This window comes from Lathyrus oleraceus, chromosome 6 (genome assembly GCF_024323335.1).
Source record: "Lathyrus oleraceus cultivar Zhongwan6 chromosome 6, CAAS_Psat_ZW6_1.0, whole genome shotgun sequence".
NCBI lineage: Eukaryota > Viridiplantae > Streptophyta > Magnoliopsida > Fabales > Fabaceae > Lathyrus > Lathyrus oleraceus.
The window spans coordinates 204,821,672-204,838,276 of NC_066584.1; the positions used below are offsets into that span (position 1 = coordinate 204,821,672).

General features: G+C 34.9%; 1 long non-coding RNA gene across 1 annotated transcript; it reads right to left on the bottom strand.

Moving 5' to 3' along the window:
• Nucleotides 1-12,352: 12,352 nt before the first annotated feature.
• LOC127094953 (uncharacterized) lies at nt 12,353-14,348 on the bottom strand. Its single transcript, XR_007792659.1, has 2 exons — nt 13,683-14,348; nt 12,353-12,692 (listed from the first exon to the last, which is right to left on the bottom strand). It is a non-coding gene; the product is annotated as an uncharacterized LOC127094953 (long non-coding RNA).
• Nucleotides 14,349-16,605: the final 2,257 nt, after the last annotated feature.

A 16,605-nucleotide genomic window follows, 5' to 3' on the forward strand; every position in this document is an offset into this window, starting at 1 on the left:
CATTGAGACCATACCTTGGCATCCTCCTTACCCCTTTTCATTGGGTTTGTTTTGAGAGAGATCACCAAACACTTTGTGATTATATTATACTTGTATTTTATCATTTCACTAACCAAAATACCAAAAATATGTCTTTGCATTTGTCTAACTCTTTTGTAGGAAGGGCATGATCCTATTGATTCATCAAGTTCACATCTAGGGTTTGAGACCCTCATGAACAAAGATTATAACCAATAATTGATTCAAGAATGGTTATGAACATCATATATGAGTCCCAGTGATCTCTACATATTATATTGATCAAGTTTTCTTCAAGAGTTTGAGGGTGATTTGCCTTGGAAACCCTAGTTTGACTGGGTATCTTGAGTAACTTCTCCAACAAGCTATCTCATCAATTGATCAAATTTCTCAAGGGACACTTCAAAATTCATCATCTTATGCATATATGGTCTACCATGAACCATGAAAGCCAAGAGAATTGAAAGTTAGCAAGTTGGTTGATGGTGGTTGGCCAGATGGATTCATCTGATCAAAACTGGGTCTCCCTAGACCCTATATCCTACAATTTTCACCATATGAAAATGATTCCAAGAGAAAACTTACTCTAAATGACATTCTAAACAACTTTTATGTTGAGACCTAGAGCTAGTTTTGCTTGTAAAAACATTTTCTATGTTGAAACATTATAGGTCATTTTGTCTAAACCTAATTTGAAAGTCAACTTCCCAAGGCCATAACTTGCTCAATTTTTATGATATGAAAGATTTACAAGTTTCACAATCAAATTAAATGTGTATAATTCAACTTTGATGTTTGGAGTTGGAGATAATTCAACTTTTTTGAGCATGTGATATGAGGCTACATTATAGGTCACTTTTGACCTATACCATTGATCAAGTGATTTTTCCAAACTTCAAAAATGCATAACTCTATCATTTCAAATCCAAATGACATGAAATTGGTGACCATTTTTAAGGTCTTTGAGAGAGATACAACTTTTAAGAAGACACCTTTCTCATTTGAGGCTCCTATAAAAAGTTAAGCAAGGTTGAATATTGAGACGTATGGCTTGACACTTAGAAAAATTTTGATATGTCAATTTTTTCCAAACTTCCACCTCAAATTTCTCCAAGTTCCAAGCACCAAATGAAAAAGTGTTAGACATCAAACTTGTTCCTCTTGATCTCACCTTTCCAAAGAGCTCAAATTCATTCATTTTGGATGAGAAATGCATAGGTTGTGTATGGCTTAAACAGGCTGATACCATTTGGCATGGATCAATCTTCAAACATCAATGCACATGTGCCTTGCTAATCTAAGCTAACTTCAACACATCTGATCTTCAATTTGGACCTTCAAGCTATCATTTAATGGGCCTATTCATGCCCATGCAGCTTTGCATCATCATTTGCCAATTTTGGAAAGTGAAAGAGAGTGTGCAAATATCACATGATTCATCTATAAATAGAAGCCCTTGTGCTCAGAAATACACACACCATTGCGCCAGCTTTGATCCCCCATTGAAAACCCTTCACTCTCATAGGATAAACCTATAAATTCTCTTGAATTTGAGCTTGAATCTCCACTGTTTTGGAATTCAATTCTCCAGGAATCCATTGCTTCTAAACCTTTCCATTCTTTTCCTGCAAGCAAGTAGAGTGAGTCCAAGTGCAAGCAAGCTCAAGATCCATCAAGTTCAGACCTCCATTGAAGGTAATTTACAGAAATTTTAAACTCTTCGATTCTCCTAAATTCTTGCTCAATTCCATTGATTCTTTGGTTGTCTGAAGTCCTACCAATGTAGGAAAGAAGATTGAGTTGCTTTGAGGTCAAATAGAAGCAACTCATTTCATGTACCTCAGATTTCAATTCCACATATCTCTTAATATATTTGGAATTGGAGTAATTGGAGGTTAGATTCGAGCTCAGTGTCAATTTCTCTTTAAGATCATGTCCTTGTTTCTTTTTTTGGTGATGGTTTATTTTGACCAGTCTGGTGAGGCTCACCGGAAAAGATGATCGGAGCTCTGGCTCCGGCGGTGACTTGGCCAACCTTTGAACCATAGGATCCATGTCTCATGTTTTAATCCTGAGCGTTGCTTTGAATTACCATCTGTGCCACGCGGTTGACTCATGAACACGTGAAGCGCGCATTTTGGATCATCAGATCTGCCACCTCAATTAATGAGGGAGATCTGATGGTCCACGTAATTTACATTTTCTGATTTTTTGTTTTTATTGCATTTTCTTCAATAATTCATATTAAATTTAATATTGATCCAAAAAATATGGGACTTTCACCAAAAAATTTCAAATATTTTTCTCTTTCATATTCTGAATTAAAATAATTTTTTGGATCATTATTAATATTTTTCATGAATTAATTGATTTTGCATTTGTTTTTAATTGTTTAAAAATATTTTTAAGTGTCCAAAAATTATGAAATTTTTTCTCCAAGGTCCTTTGACCTTGTTTGACCTATGATAAATTTCATGGCCATTTCTTTGGTGTTTTGATGAGATTTTAGGAATTGGACAAAACATATTTGAATTAAATGCACTATTTTATTATTTTTAATTGAATAAATGACATTTAAATTGTGTTGACCATTTGTATTGACTTAATTGAGTTTGCTTGTTTGTTGTTGGGCCTTGGTCAAGGTTGATTTGACTTTGTCAAGTTAATATCATTGGATTTAGGGGATTGATGGGATGTACATTCCATCTCCCAAAATAAATGAATGATATTAATTTGGTAAAAGTCCTCCTTTGACCAATTTGTGATCTCATTCATCCCCTTCCCACTTCATCTAATTCCCCTTCTTAATTCATCTCATTCCATTTGGCCAATGACACCTCAAAGTCCTAATGCTAGTTGATTGAAAGATTAACATGAGTATGGATGAGATTAGGCCACACCTTTTGCATATTCTTGTGTGTGGTATGTTTCATGAGCATAGTTCATCATACTATGTCTCCAACATGCATTAACACCAAAACTCTATTGCCCGACCTCAAATAGTTGTAACTTCTACATAAGTCCAATTACGATTGCTTAACATAGCGCTAAATTTGTGACACAAAAGGCATAAGCATTCTAGTTAGTGAGATTGTAAGTCTCCCCTCTTTCATGGTATTGTGTGGAAACTTGGCCTTCTTTCCTTCCTTTGGAAGATGTTTTAGTTCAAGGATCCATGCTTGTGATAAGTGGGTTGAGTGTTCTCCAAAGAATGTCTTAAAATCAAAAGCAAAACAAAACTAACTTCTAACCTACTAACTATTAACTTTTAACTTTAAGTCTTTACTTGAATGCAATTTACTTTTACCACATTATATCATTTGTCATTGTTCATATCATTCTAATTATTTATGTTAATGTAATTTTCACTTTGTCCATTTGGAATATATTGTGTGATATATTTTGTTTGTGTTACTTTGCTTGTTTGTGTGGTCTTTGACCATTAATGCCCATAATAACAACAAAAGACCCCTAAAAAACTTTTGAGTGGACTGTTGGCTTGAGTTTGGACAAATGGACTTAGAACTTAGGCAACATTCCTTTACTAATGGACTTGGCCAATGCCAATTTGTTGAAGAACCAAGTGCTTGCAAATTTGAAATTCATCTGATACATCTTTGAAGATATCTCTAAGATTCATCTGCAACATTAATCATTGTTAAGTTGTTATTTTGAACCTGTGATTTGTGGAATTCATTTGTTGCATGGGCTATTTTGAAGAAGATCATGAAGTGGATAAGCTTGGATGAGGCCATCTTTATTTGATGCCTCGCTCTTCAAGATAATATAATTGTGCATTTGTATGTTGCTTGATTCTAAAAAGTCCAAGGGAATTCTGGGTTTCTATTGACATACTTGTCTATTGGATTGCTACATATTTGGTCAGATCTTTTCAACTCTAAACTTTTAAATTTTGTGCATATGGTAGTCTCTTCATCTTCTCCCCATTTCTTTAATTTAAAAATCTCTCCCTCCATTTTTAAAAAACCTTCTTTGTGTATTTTTGTTCTAAACTTTGACCTTTTTTGCAAAAAAGATAGAACCTTTGGCCTTATGCCATTGCATTTTCAAACTTATTTTCTTAAATCAAACTTGTAAATAAATTTAACTATACTTGACTTAAACTTTCAATAAGCCAAAAATAACTAACTCATTCAAATCATTTTAGGCCTTTGTGCCTTTCAAACCTAATTTTGTTAAAAATCAACACACTCATTTTGAAATTTGTAGCACGAATTACGAGGTTTTGATCCCTCATTTTTATGTTGGTACGTAGGCACAAGATCAAAGGTCTTGTCAAACACAAAAATATAATTAATGAATTCTTTTCTCATCCCCCCATCATATTTGTTTGTAAACATCACTTTGTACAAAATACATATGCACACAAAAAGGGCTCCCTAGGAGTACCTAAGACACTTTTGGTGCTAACACCTTCCCTCTGTGTAACCAACCCCCTTACCTGTGATCTCTGACTTTTATTAGTTTTTATTTGAAAACTTCTTACTATTTGGGTTTTGTTCGTACTTTTTTCCTTTTCCTTTGGAAACAATAAAAGCGCGGTGGCGACTCTTGTTAATAGCTTGTCAATAGCTTGATGGTCATGAATTTCCCGCTACATCATGGTCAGAAACCTCTACAAATTCTTGTTTGCATCTTCATTCACTTTTCCAGTAAAATGCTTCCTTTCAAGCTGATTAATGGTACTCGGGTGCAGCTGGAAATTAGCCACGTTCACTGGTTGGTTGACAATAGTTAATCTGCCGGTTTGTGCATTGGCACCTCCGTAGTCTCCCAACACTCTTTCTGGTGGTGGTGGAACATCATCCATAGTTTCGATCTCTCTATCAGAACCTGAATCTGAGCTTGAATGGATGGAAAATTGTTCTTCGTCTGATTCCAATATGGCTAATCGAGCTTGTCTGAGTCTTGCCTGCAAGGTTCTCTCGATTTCTGCGTCAAAAGGAAAATCAGTTGAGGCCTTACCTCGCATACAACACAGATTAGTTGATATAATCGAAATAAAATATTCAAAATAACAGAAAATAAATTTTAGTTGCAGACCAACAAAATTTCAATTGAGATAATTTTAAACTTATATTTGGCAATCCCCGGCAACGGCGCCAAAAACTTGATCGGGGAAATAGCAAGTGTACTATTTTTGCCGATGTAGTAATAAGAAGGATGTTTCCCAAAGATCGATCTCGATGATTGCGCAACAATATAAGGGTAAACAGTCACTCAATTGAACAAAAGTACTAGTTATGGTTTTGGAGAATTCACTGTACAGAAAAATATAACAAATAAATATTTTCACAAGTTAATATGATATGCCAAGGAAGGTGTATAAAAATCTCCTGTAATGACCCTTGAGCATATATCTCCTTAATACTGAACATTGTTTCGATTACCGAATCTTAAGATTATTTCCCCCTAAGACCTCGGAGGGAAACCTTTGGTATTCAATCTAACCTCTAAGTCCTTAGGTGATTATGATGAAACCAAGCATTTTAATTTAACAAGAATAATCTGGTAACCATAGGGTATCGCTAGTCCTAGGTGATACCTATTATGGTTTCACTGTATAAAAACCTTAACAATTGCAGTCCTGTTAATCGTTAAACATACATCAATCTTAATTTTTGCCATAAAGAAAGCATTACGCGAGTCATACAGTGAAATTGATAACAAATAACATATATTAAGGAAAATCTAACATCATAGTCATTACATGATCAATTCAGGGACACCCCTTGGCATTGAGGGGTTTAGCCTATCATATTATTCAAATCAGATACAAGATAAAATTGAGAGATTAAAAAAAATTCGGAATTCCGTTGATCTTCAATCGCATCCGCTCTTCTTCGCTTTCCACTACTTCAATCTTGATCGTCTCCAATTTTTTATCGTGTCAAAAGTCCCTCCTCCATATTCAAATCTTCTATAAATAGTTCGTCATGACAATTTTTCTCTAGTAAAAGTCCAAAATGCCCTTCGGGATAAGCTGTTCCAAAACAGCACAAAACTGGAAAATCAAGTGCCCAAGCCAACACTGGCCGTGTTAGGCAACACGCCAGGCCGTGTTGGGCTTCTGAAGCATAAGTCCTTGACACGCCTGTTCAGGGAGGCTGACACAGGCCATGTCAGTTGACACGGGCACCCGTGTCAGCTCCCTGTTTTCCTCTTCCATGACACTTCTCCTGACACGGCCCGTGTTGGGCAACACGGGTGGCCGTGTCAGGGCTACTGTAGGTCCAATTTTCTTCTTCCGACGGGCCCAGAATGTCCGGTTTGCTTGTCTATCCCTTCGGTACACTTGTTTACACCTGGAACCAAAAGAACTACCACAAAGGGACATAAAATGGAGTATGATGATGCATATAACATGTAATTAACAAATGGTAACAACAATACCAAACATCTAAATTACTAAACAAAACAATAAAATAAGTGGATTAATGTGTTACCGACTTCTTACAAAGGTGTCGAATGAGTGTCAGAAAACAAGTAGAATTGGAGACTGATCATCTAGCAATCCGCATTTCAATATCGATTCATATCCTATCGGACTATGATTGTATCTGGGTTGCCATTTGTTTCTGTAACTGGCACAAATATATTTAATACTTTGGATTCTAAAATAAAAATACCTAATATTCTCGTATATTATGTTCGAATAAATCAATTGGGGATCGTGTTGAGATAGACTCTCATGATCCCTTGTCCTTATAAGACTACTCACTCGTTGTGAGGTAAATAAAAATCCAGTAAATAAAAACATACATGCAAGTAGATAAAGTAAATCAATATAAGTAACATGAATTGAAGCAAAATTGATTAAATAAAATAAAGCCAGAGAATTACAATGTTGCAGAGAAATACAAATGAGAGCAAAGAACTAATGCTGGAAATTACAAAGTGTGTGGTAGTAACAAGTGATAGAGCTCCCATAAGTCTCACCCTTATGTGTCTCCTCCCTCTTGATTAAGGTCTAGTGCATTATTTATACAAAACCAACAATAAAATTAATCATAATCACTCATAATTAGAGCATTATCATTAATATCCACTAAACTATAAGTCTTGGTCAGTTTCAGACTTCCAAAGGTAACAAAAAAAATGTTCCAAAAACTTTTAATCACTCATAATTAGTTCACTAACATAAATGGTCACTTATGGATGAGAAAAATCAGTTTTCGAAGTCCAAAAGTTAGGAAAATGTTACGGAATGCCAAAGTTTGCATCAAAAATTGGGTTTGACATGAGTAATATTGTCTGACACGGGCAGGCTGTGATGAGGAACACGGTCTTGTTAGGAAACACAACCAAACTATGTTCTCCTTAGTAATTTACTATAGGGCACCTTCAAGGTCCAACACGGCTTATGTTAGTTGGCACAGCCATGTCGTGTTGGCAACGAGTCTTTTGTACTGGGATGACTTACAAACGCGTGATTTTTCCCTCTTTTTGAGTCAATCTTGCCTGACACATCCTTAATAGGTGAAATCAATAAAAACAAGCAACATTGTATAAAATAGATAGAGAAGTTATTAAAACACACAAGAAAGTGGAAAGAAAATAAGCTAAAAATATGATGCAATAATGACTTATCAAGCACCCCCAAACTTAAATTGTTGCTTGTCCTCAAGAAACAAGCTTGCTTAGGAAAAATCTGGGATCAAGCTGTTCAATTCTTTAAAACTTAAGAGAATGAAATCACTTATACTCATATGTGGCTCGTTATTTTGATCGGCTAAGATATGGATTCCCTCATACTCATTGACACCAAAGGCATTAGAAGAACACAAGACTATAAAATAGATACACACACAAAGGAGTCTTATTTATGTTACATCTCTAACTATGTTTTGGACTTAAGTCTTTTTTTTAATTTTCCTTCCCATTTATTCGGATGATTAAATGGTACTTTCCAACTTTATTTACAGATGAAATTAAACATTTTTGTATGTTTATTGGTGGCCTTATTTTGGTTGATGTTTGGGGTACAACCACCGTTGGGCTGAATAGTCGGGTGAGGATTACCCAACTTAGTAGGTACAATTGCCTTTTATTGCCATTTTTCATCATTTTAGATCTAATTTTTTTTCTTTTCTCAAAATATCATACATGACATGTGAATAAAAAGTATGCCAAACTATCAAAAAATACTAATCTAGAAGTACTTTTCAAAATTGGAGTACTATGGTACAAAATACACGTTAGACTTGTATCTTACTCGGGAAGCTTAGGGTGTTCGGGTAATACCGATTTTATCAAATTTCATAGGGTCCCTAAACTTAGCTTATCATACCTTTAATACTACATACTCTCTCAGATATTTCTCAAATTCAAAATCTTCTTCAGAGAATTGCTTTTTTAACGACTCTTAATTTGGGGAAATTTTTGACAAAGTAGTGTATATATAACTAGAAACACAAACAAACAAACACAAAGCGATAAAATAAAAAGAAGGAAATATTATCCCAAACTTAAAACTTATATTTTCCCCAATGTTCTAGAATAAGAGAAGAGAGGATGGAGAGAAAACTTACAAAGCACCTCCCGGAAGAGATGGAAAATACAGGGTACAAGAGAATTGTAAAACTTATGCTATTTTTTCCTTATTCTCTTGAGTTTTACTTTCCTTTATTAAAACAAACCATACATGCAAAATGAAACAACATAAAAGGAATAAGCAATTAAAAGTGTGGGTTGTCTCCCACAAAGTGGTTTGTTTAACGTTGCTTTAGCTCAACGGGCCATGAGTGCAAGCACGGTGGTTCCTTCAAAAATGGTCCTTTGACCTTAAGCATAGTGGTCTTAGGAATCCATGACCACCTATCTACCCATCTCTCGTATCCACTACTCTTCTTTTTCTTCTTTCAATGGGGTGGTTCATGTAAATTCAAGCTTTCAATGAAGATATTTTGATAAAGACAATCAAGATGGTAAAGACATGATCAAGTGATAAAGAATGAAGAAACATCTCAAAAATTATTAAGTTATGAATGGTTAAGAAAAGATGGTAAAATATGATATCTCATGATTATATATCTTAAGTTCTCAAACATATAAAATCAATCCATGGATTTTCCATAAAAAATCATGTTATTACACTTTTTAACTTGAAAAAATTTGTGCATAACTTTCCTTTTGAAAATATTCAAAATTTCAACCAAGCAATGGATTGCAAGGCCATGACAATCAACTTCCACCATGTATTCTTGGAAACTTTTTATACTTCAATCGATTGACATAACTTGATATTTAAAAAATTTCAACGTGTATATTGGTGCAATCGATTGCCTATCCTCCTAATGTCGATCGTCGCCATGAAAAATCTGAAAAATATTTTAATTGAATGCATCTCTTCATGGACCCTTGATTATAGCTTTTCATAACAATTTCACACATTCTCATGAATCATCAATTCGCCTCTTTCAAAATATCTTCCTAAAATACCTCACTATATTTCACCGCATCAATAAACTTTAAAATATCAAGAACTTGTGCACTATTTTCATTAATCAGATAATGTGAAAATTTCTTGAGCACTTAGAAATATTTTTGTGATATATCATATTGATTGAAAGGGAAAAAATTCTACAATTTTGGATTTATTATATCTTACTTCTTCAAATTATTATTTATCAATTACTTAGATACTTGTATTAGTGCCTTGTTATCCAGGATTGTTGGGAACAAAAGAGTGGAAAAGGAAAGGATTATTTTCTTTTCCTTTGTTGTAAAACCACAAGGTGGGTTTGCCTTGGTGATTTTGTTAGAATCTTGTATATAGGGTTGTACAAAGTTCTGATAATAGTAAAATCTCTTGCAGTGTGGTAAGGGGACTAGATGTACTCTTGGATTGTGAGAGGAACTAATATAAACCTTATATATTCTTTATTTTTCCGCACTTTACTGTTTTCCTAACTATACATCAAACCAGTAAAATAAAGAAACACTTCATTAAAATCAAGAAAATGTTTCAAAGTACATAATTCACCCCCTCTTAGGTGCACTCCACTATTTAAATGGCATTATAGCAGGTTAAAGTAACATGTTCCTGGAAGATCCAGAATGACTTCCGCAAATCCAGTTTTTAGAGACGATGGTAGAAATAACAAGCCTCCATTGTTTAATAGTGAGTACTTTGATTTTTTTAAAAAATTCGCATGAAGGCTCATTTATATGCATAGGGAGAAGATGTGGGATGTTGTATAAAATGGTCTGTTTGTTCCTACAAGTGTTGTCAATGATGTTGGGATGGTAAAGATAAAATGTTCATGGGATGAAGATGATAAGAAAAAGGCCCTCTACGACAAGAAAGCAATCAAATTACTTCAAAGTGCACTTAGCATGGATATATTCTTTCGTGTCTTTCAATGTACTACGACAAAATAAATATGGGATACATTGGTGGAAACTAATGAAGGAACCTATGAAATAAAAATGACAAGATTGAATAGTTTGAGTCAAGACTATGAGTTATTCAGAATGTAGTATGGAGAATCAATCATTGCATTGCAAAAGAGATTTGTACACTTGATCAATCACTTGATTGCTCTCGGTAAGACTTTTACTAATGATGAACTTAATCTTAAAGTGTTTAGGTCTTTAACCAGGGAATCACAACCAATTATGAGAGAAATATCTGAAAGGAAGATTCTTTCTACCATGACATCTGCATCTTTGTTCGGAAAACTTCAAGAGCATGAGATTAAACTTGGAAGACTAGAAAAGCATGAGAATCAAGAAAATAAGTCCCAATGCATTGCTTTTAAAGTTGAATCAAAGGAAGAACAAAAAGTAGATGCTCCAGATGAAGATGAAAACTTCATGCTCCTTGTGAAAAGGATTGGTAAGTTTTTTGGTAATAATGATAAATCCTTGAAATTTGCAAAAAGAATTAAATTTTTCAGGGAAAAGGAAATGTCTACGTCAACATAAAATGTTACTTACTATGTGTCATGCCCCAAAATTTATCCTACCCTTCATAATGTTCATCTAGGTCACTAAACCTAGTCATGTGCATATCTTCATATCATTAATTTAATCTACATAACCATGTTCAATATAAGAGGATAGGTATCATGGATTCCAAGCTTTGTGCTTGTACCTAGTGGAGACTAGGGTTTCCCTACAATTAAAGGTGGCTCAAGCTATCAAACCAAAATTAGAGGTGGATCTTGAAGCTTGTGTATTATACCCAACATTGAAGGTTTAGCTTTGGCTTCTTGGTGAAGCAAAACCCTACTTTGGGGATTCCTACTTGATGATGGCTCCATAAACCCTAATTATATCTATCATCCCTTGTATGGGTCCATAACCCTGGTTTCATCTGACCCACTTGCATTTCGTTGATGTTTGATCCTCTTGCTTGGTCAAGCTTCATCCTACAACCTTTTGTTCATGGCTATTCTTGTTGGTTCCTTGGTGTTGATCCCACATGTGGATCATGTATTTGTATCCTTTGGTTTGTGCCTATTTCTATGTCACCTAGTCATCCTCATGCCTAGCCTTAGTCATTGCTTTGCTTAGCCTATTTGCATTTGGTCATTGTTCATTTCACCTGTTGCTATGCCTTGTTATGGGGCCATGCTTGGTCATGCTTGTCATTTATCATTTAAGTCATTGCTATGTCCTTTGGTTCGTGTTTAATGGTTCATTCATGGATCCATGCTTTGATTCCAGTCCCTCACAAACTCTGGTTTAATCCACAAATTATGGTTTAATCCATTGTTAAGTCATATTCAATTCTTGTCAAGTTAGTTCCATCTCTTGATTCCATTCATACTTAAGTCATGTCCATTTCAAGTCATGTCAAGTTATTTCATTTCAATCTAATTTCAAACATGTTCATGCGTTATAATATTCAAGTTCATTACAATATCAAATCCATGACCAAGATCTCATTCAAGTAGCTATTACATTACATTCCATTGTTCATTACATGAAAAAGTGCAAAATTTGGAAACTTTGACCAATTGTTGACTCTGGTCAACCAGTTGACCAAAGTCAAACTCCTAGCTAGTCATTTAAATCATTCACCATTTTAAATCATTCATAAGCCATATCTAAATCAATGGCAATCATCCATGTTTATTTCAAATGACCATTTTCAATACAAAACCATTTTAGTCATTTCAAATGACCATTTTCAATACAAAACCATTTTCAATACAAACCATTTTTGAAACCAAATTCCAACTCATTCAATTTTCCATCCAAACAAAATTTATTTCTAAACATCCAACCTCTAATTACATCATTCAAATAACATTCACTTTCATTCCAACTTACAACATAAACCATTCAATTCCATACCTGACCATACATTTTCAAATAACATTCACTTTCATTCCAACTTACAACATAAACCATTCAATTCCATACCTGACCATACATTTTCAAATACCAATCATGCAATTTTACCTAAACCAAGTTCACATGACAATCCTTAATCTATTCTATTTCTAAGGTACATTACAAATTCCAAGTTCTACATATCATAGACCATACATTTCCAAAATCACAAGGAAAGTTCCAAACTACATTACAATAGCTATCCTAAATCTCTAGTTCAACTTCAAGTTACAGAAAAATACAACATGAGCCAAACTCCAATATTGCATTCCAAGCTAATCCATTCCATATGATAGCAATGTCAAGCCCTGCACAAAAATCACAAGAAAACCAATGAGAACCCTTAATCAATACATAACCTACCATAACATAACCTATCATGTACAACCAGGTCACAAAATCAAACTCCCACAAAAAACACAGAGCAACATTTCTGACTGACCCAAACCTGCACAAAACAGAACCGAAAACCTTGCTAACAATACAACTAACAGAACTTTTAAATGTCTAACTTCATTCTTGAATCATTCTAACTAACCATACAACCAACTCCACTTTTCCCAACTGTCAAAGAATTCACAACAAAATCTCTTAATCAACTTCATAACAACCATTTTTTCCAACTTCCATAACAAGATAACAAAATATAACCATTTTTCTTATAACCTCATTTCTCAAACATAAACATAAACTTCTCCAACTAACTAAACTAATTTTGTAACCACCTTTCAAACAGAATGCACAACCTAATAGAAATCCCTCTAACATCTTCTCAACCTTCAATCAGAAGTCTAAACAAAACTTCTAACGGCAAAATCTCCAATGGTTTCAACTGACAATCTATTCTCAACTTTCCTCCAACAAACTTCACTGAGAATTCTTCAATTCCCAACTGATTCTGACTACATCTCAACTCTAACAAAGAACCAAAACTTCTTAACCCTTCCAACAACCCTCGACAGAATCTCTTTAACCCCCTAACAAAAACTCAACTTCAACAACCTTTAATTCCGGCTAACCTCTCCAATGTCAACCGCAACTCCTACCTCTTCTCTTCAACCTGCAACAACTTCTTCTACCTCATAACCCTCAACCTTCCAAAAATCTCATGAAACAGAAAAAAAATAGAAGGATACAAACGAATATCATAAATGGGAAAAGGAGAATCAATGGGAGCAGACATACAACGCGGTAACAATTTTGAAGCAGAAGTACACGCGCATCAAGAAAGAAGAAGAAGATGATTCATAGTGAAATAAGAATACAAGGAAGGGGGCAAGGATTCATAGGATTCGTACCTGAAGAAGCTTCGACATTCTTGACCAATATTGTCGTATTCGATTCCAACGGATTCCGGAATATTTCACCATTCCGCAGGTAGGGATTCCTCATTATTTCACCTTGTTTTAGCCGCAATCTTGTAGCCTTTGGTGTGAGTAATTGGAGCCCTAACATGAGGGATGTCATTTCCTTTTCGCCTCCGTCTAATTCGTCATTCTGTAGTCTAGGGTTCATGCTTCATTTGGCCTCGATTTGGACAATTAGTGAGGAATTATAGAAAGTGAAGGCCAGTTTTGATTAGAGCAGGTTGTGGCAATGGGGATGGTGTGGAAAATTTTGTGACTAGCCCTCCGCCGCCACCGGAGGCGATTCCGGCGCGGCAAAAAGGATAAAGGAGGGTGAGCTGAAAGAAGAAGTATGTGAGGCGCATGAGGAGGTTCCAGATCATTCTGGATTTTCTTTTTAAGTGTTTTTGAAAACGTGCTTTAGGCATTGGGACATGCTTTCTCATGGGTAATAGGTGTAATTGAATGCCATAAATGAATTGCACGTTTTACATTGTCCCCATGCACATGGTTGTTTCCTGCTGACTTAACACTTGCTCATATCAAGTTCATCCTTTCCGTTTCCAACCCGGTACTGAATAATTCTATGAATGGCCAATTTCGATAGGCCATGCTTGGTTGGGCCTTAGGCCAAGTAAGTTCTACCCACATCATGACCAGCATATCCCCAGGGCCCATGTTCATGTTCATAACTTACCTTGATCAACCATTAATTAATTAATTTTTAATTCTAGTTTTATCTTGGATTAATCATGTTGTTGTATTTCTTAATCTTGCTAAATTTAGTTTTTTTTTTAGATTTTTGTTAATTAGGGATTAACATAGTTTTAGTGATTAAGTAGATTAATTCATAGTTAGAATCAATTAGGCAATTGGTTAGAAATTAGGTTAGTCTTGATTTTACAATTTTTTAGAATTAATTCAATTTTTGATTAACCATGCCATGAGTAGTATCATTTTCCATTAGGGTTTGATTCTTGTTTTCACTTTATTCATGATTTGGATTTATGTGGCTAATTGTAGATTTTACCATGATTTCGTTTTAGGTTGAATTTCCTTTTGATCCGTATATCACATTATGATTGTCATGATCATGTTTATTAGATTTCAATTTTTGGTTTCGATTGTTAATTTCTCATTTGATTATTGATCAGTAAAATAGCAAATGTAATATTTTTCCAATGTAGTAATAATAAGGAAGTTTCTCAAATATCGATCTCGAGGACTGTGCAATAATATTAGTTTAAATTGTGATTCAATTAAACAAAAATATGAGTTTTAAGGTTTGGAATAAACCCACATTATAATTGAATTAAACATAATGCAAAATAAAGCTTTTACAGAAGTATGAAAATTATGCCAAGGTACAATGTGTGATTATTTCCTGCAATGACCTTGAATGTATATCTCCTCAACCCGTTCAAATATTAAATTACCAGATCTTTAAAATTGTTTCCTCCTACAACCTTAGAAGAAAACCTTTGGTCATTCATTCTAATACCTAAGTCCTTATGAAATTATGAAGAAACCAAGTTTTTTGAAATAACAAGATGTAACCAGTAACCATAGGGTATCCCTAGTCCTAGGTGATATCTACTACCATTTAATTGTGCAAAAACCTTAATAATTGCAATCCCGCAAATTGTTAACCATATAACAATCCTTTATTTTTTCTGATAACGAAATCATTAAAAATGTTGCACAGTTAAATTGAATAACAAACATAACATTGAGGGAATTAAAAATTCAAAGTCATTACATGATCAATTCAGGGACACCCCATGGCATTATGGGGTTTAGCCGCTCATATTATTCAAAGAAAATACAATATTCAAATTAGACATTACAAGAAATGGGGATTTCGTTGATCCTCAATCGCGTTCACTCTTGAAGGACCTCCGTTCTCCGAAACTCTTGATTGTACCAATCTTTCGCGTCCAAAAAGTCCCCTTTCTTTTCCTAAAAAAGTACCCTAAATAGTCATTGATCAATTAATTGATGTAGTAAATACCCCTCCGGGATCAACAATTCTAAAAATCCAATAAAAATAGAAGATGAGGCGTCCAAGCCAACATTAGCCATGTCAGGAAACACGGCCGACCGTGTTGGCTTACTGCTTCTAGTTTCCAAAACTCCCAAGCCAGACTTGCTGACACGGGTCGTGTCAGCTGACACACGCACCCGTGTCAGCCCACTATTTTTCTCCTTATCCTCCTCTTTTATCCTTCCCCTGACACGAGCAGTGTCAGGTGACACGGGTGGCCGTGTTAGGGCCACTGTATCTTAAAAACTTCTTCCCCGTGAGCCCGGAATGCCCGATTCCCTTGGCGAGTCTTTGGGAATTCTTGCTTGCACCTGAAAACCAACAGAACTACCAAAAGAAAGCATAAAATGTAGTACATTGACAAAAACCAAAGATAATAACCAAACGCAAATGGAAATGCGAGCATCCAATTTACTTGACAAAGTAATAAAAAAAGTAAAACAAAATGTTACCGACTTCGTGAATTAATGCTGAATGAGTGTCAGAAAACTAGTAGAATTGGTGACCGATCACAACCCCAAACTTATCTCATTGCTCGTCCTCAAGTGATGCTCGGGACAGCAGGACAATCACCCCCAAATTCTTCCAATTCACTTGCCGCAATACTGCCGTGATCTTCCACGTCTCCCTTTTCACTTTTCATTCACTGTTTTATTCTTCCCCGACTTTCGACGTTCCACCACACTTTCACATCGAAGCACCTCTTCACCTGTAGCTTTTCACACTCTCACCAAATCTCTATGGGTTAAAGTGTTTACACTCAAAAGTAAGAGCATGCATAGTCAACTCATAAGTTTGAATAACATCTATCTTTATTTCAAATACACACCA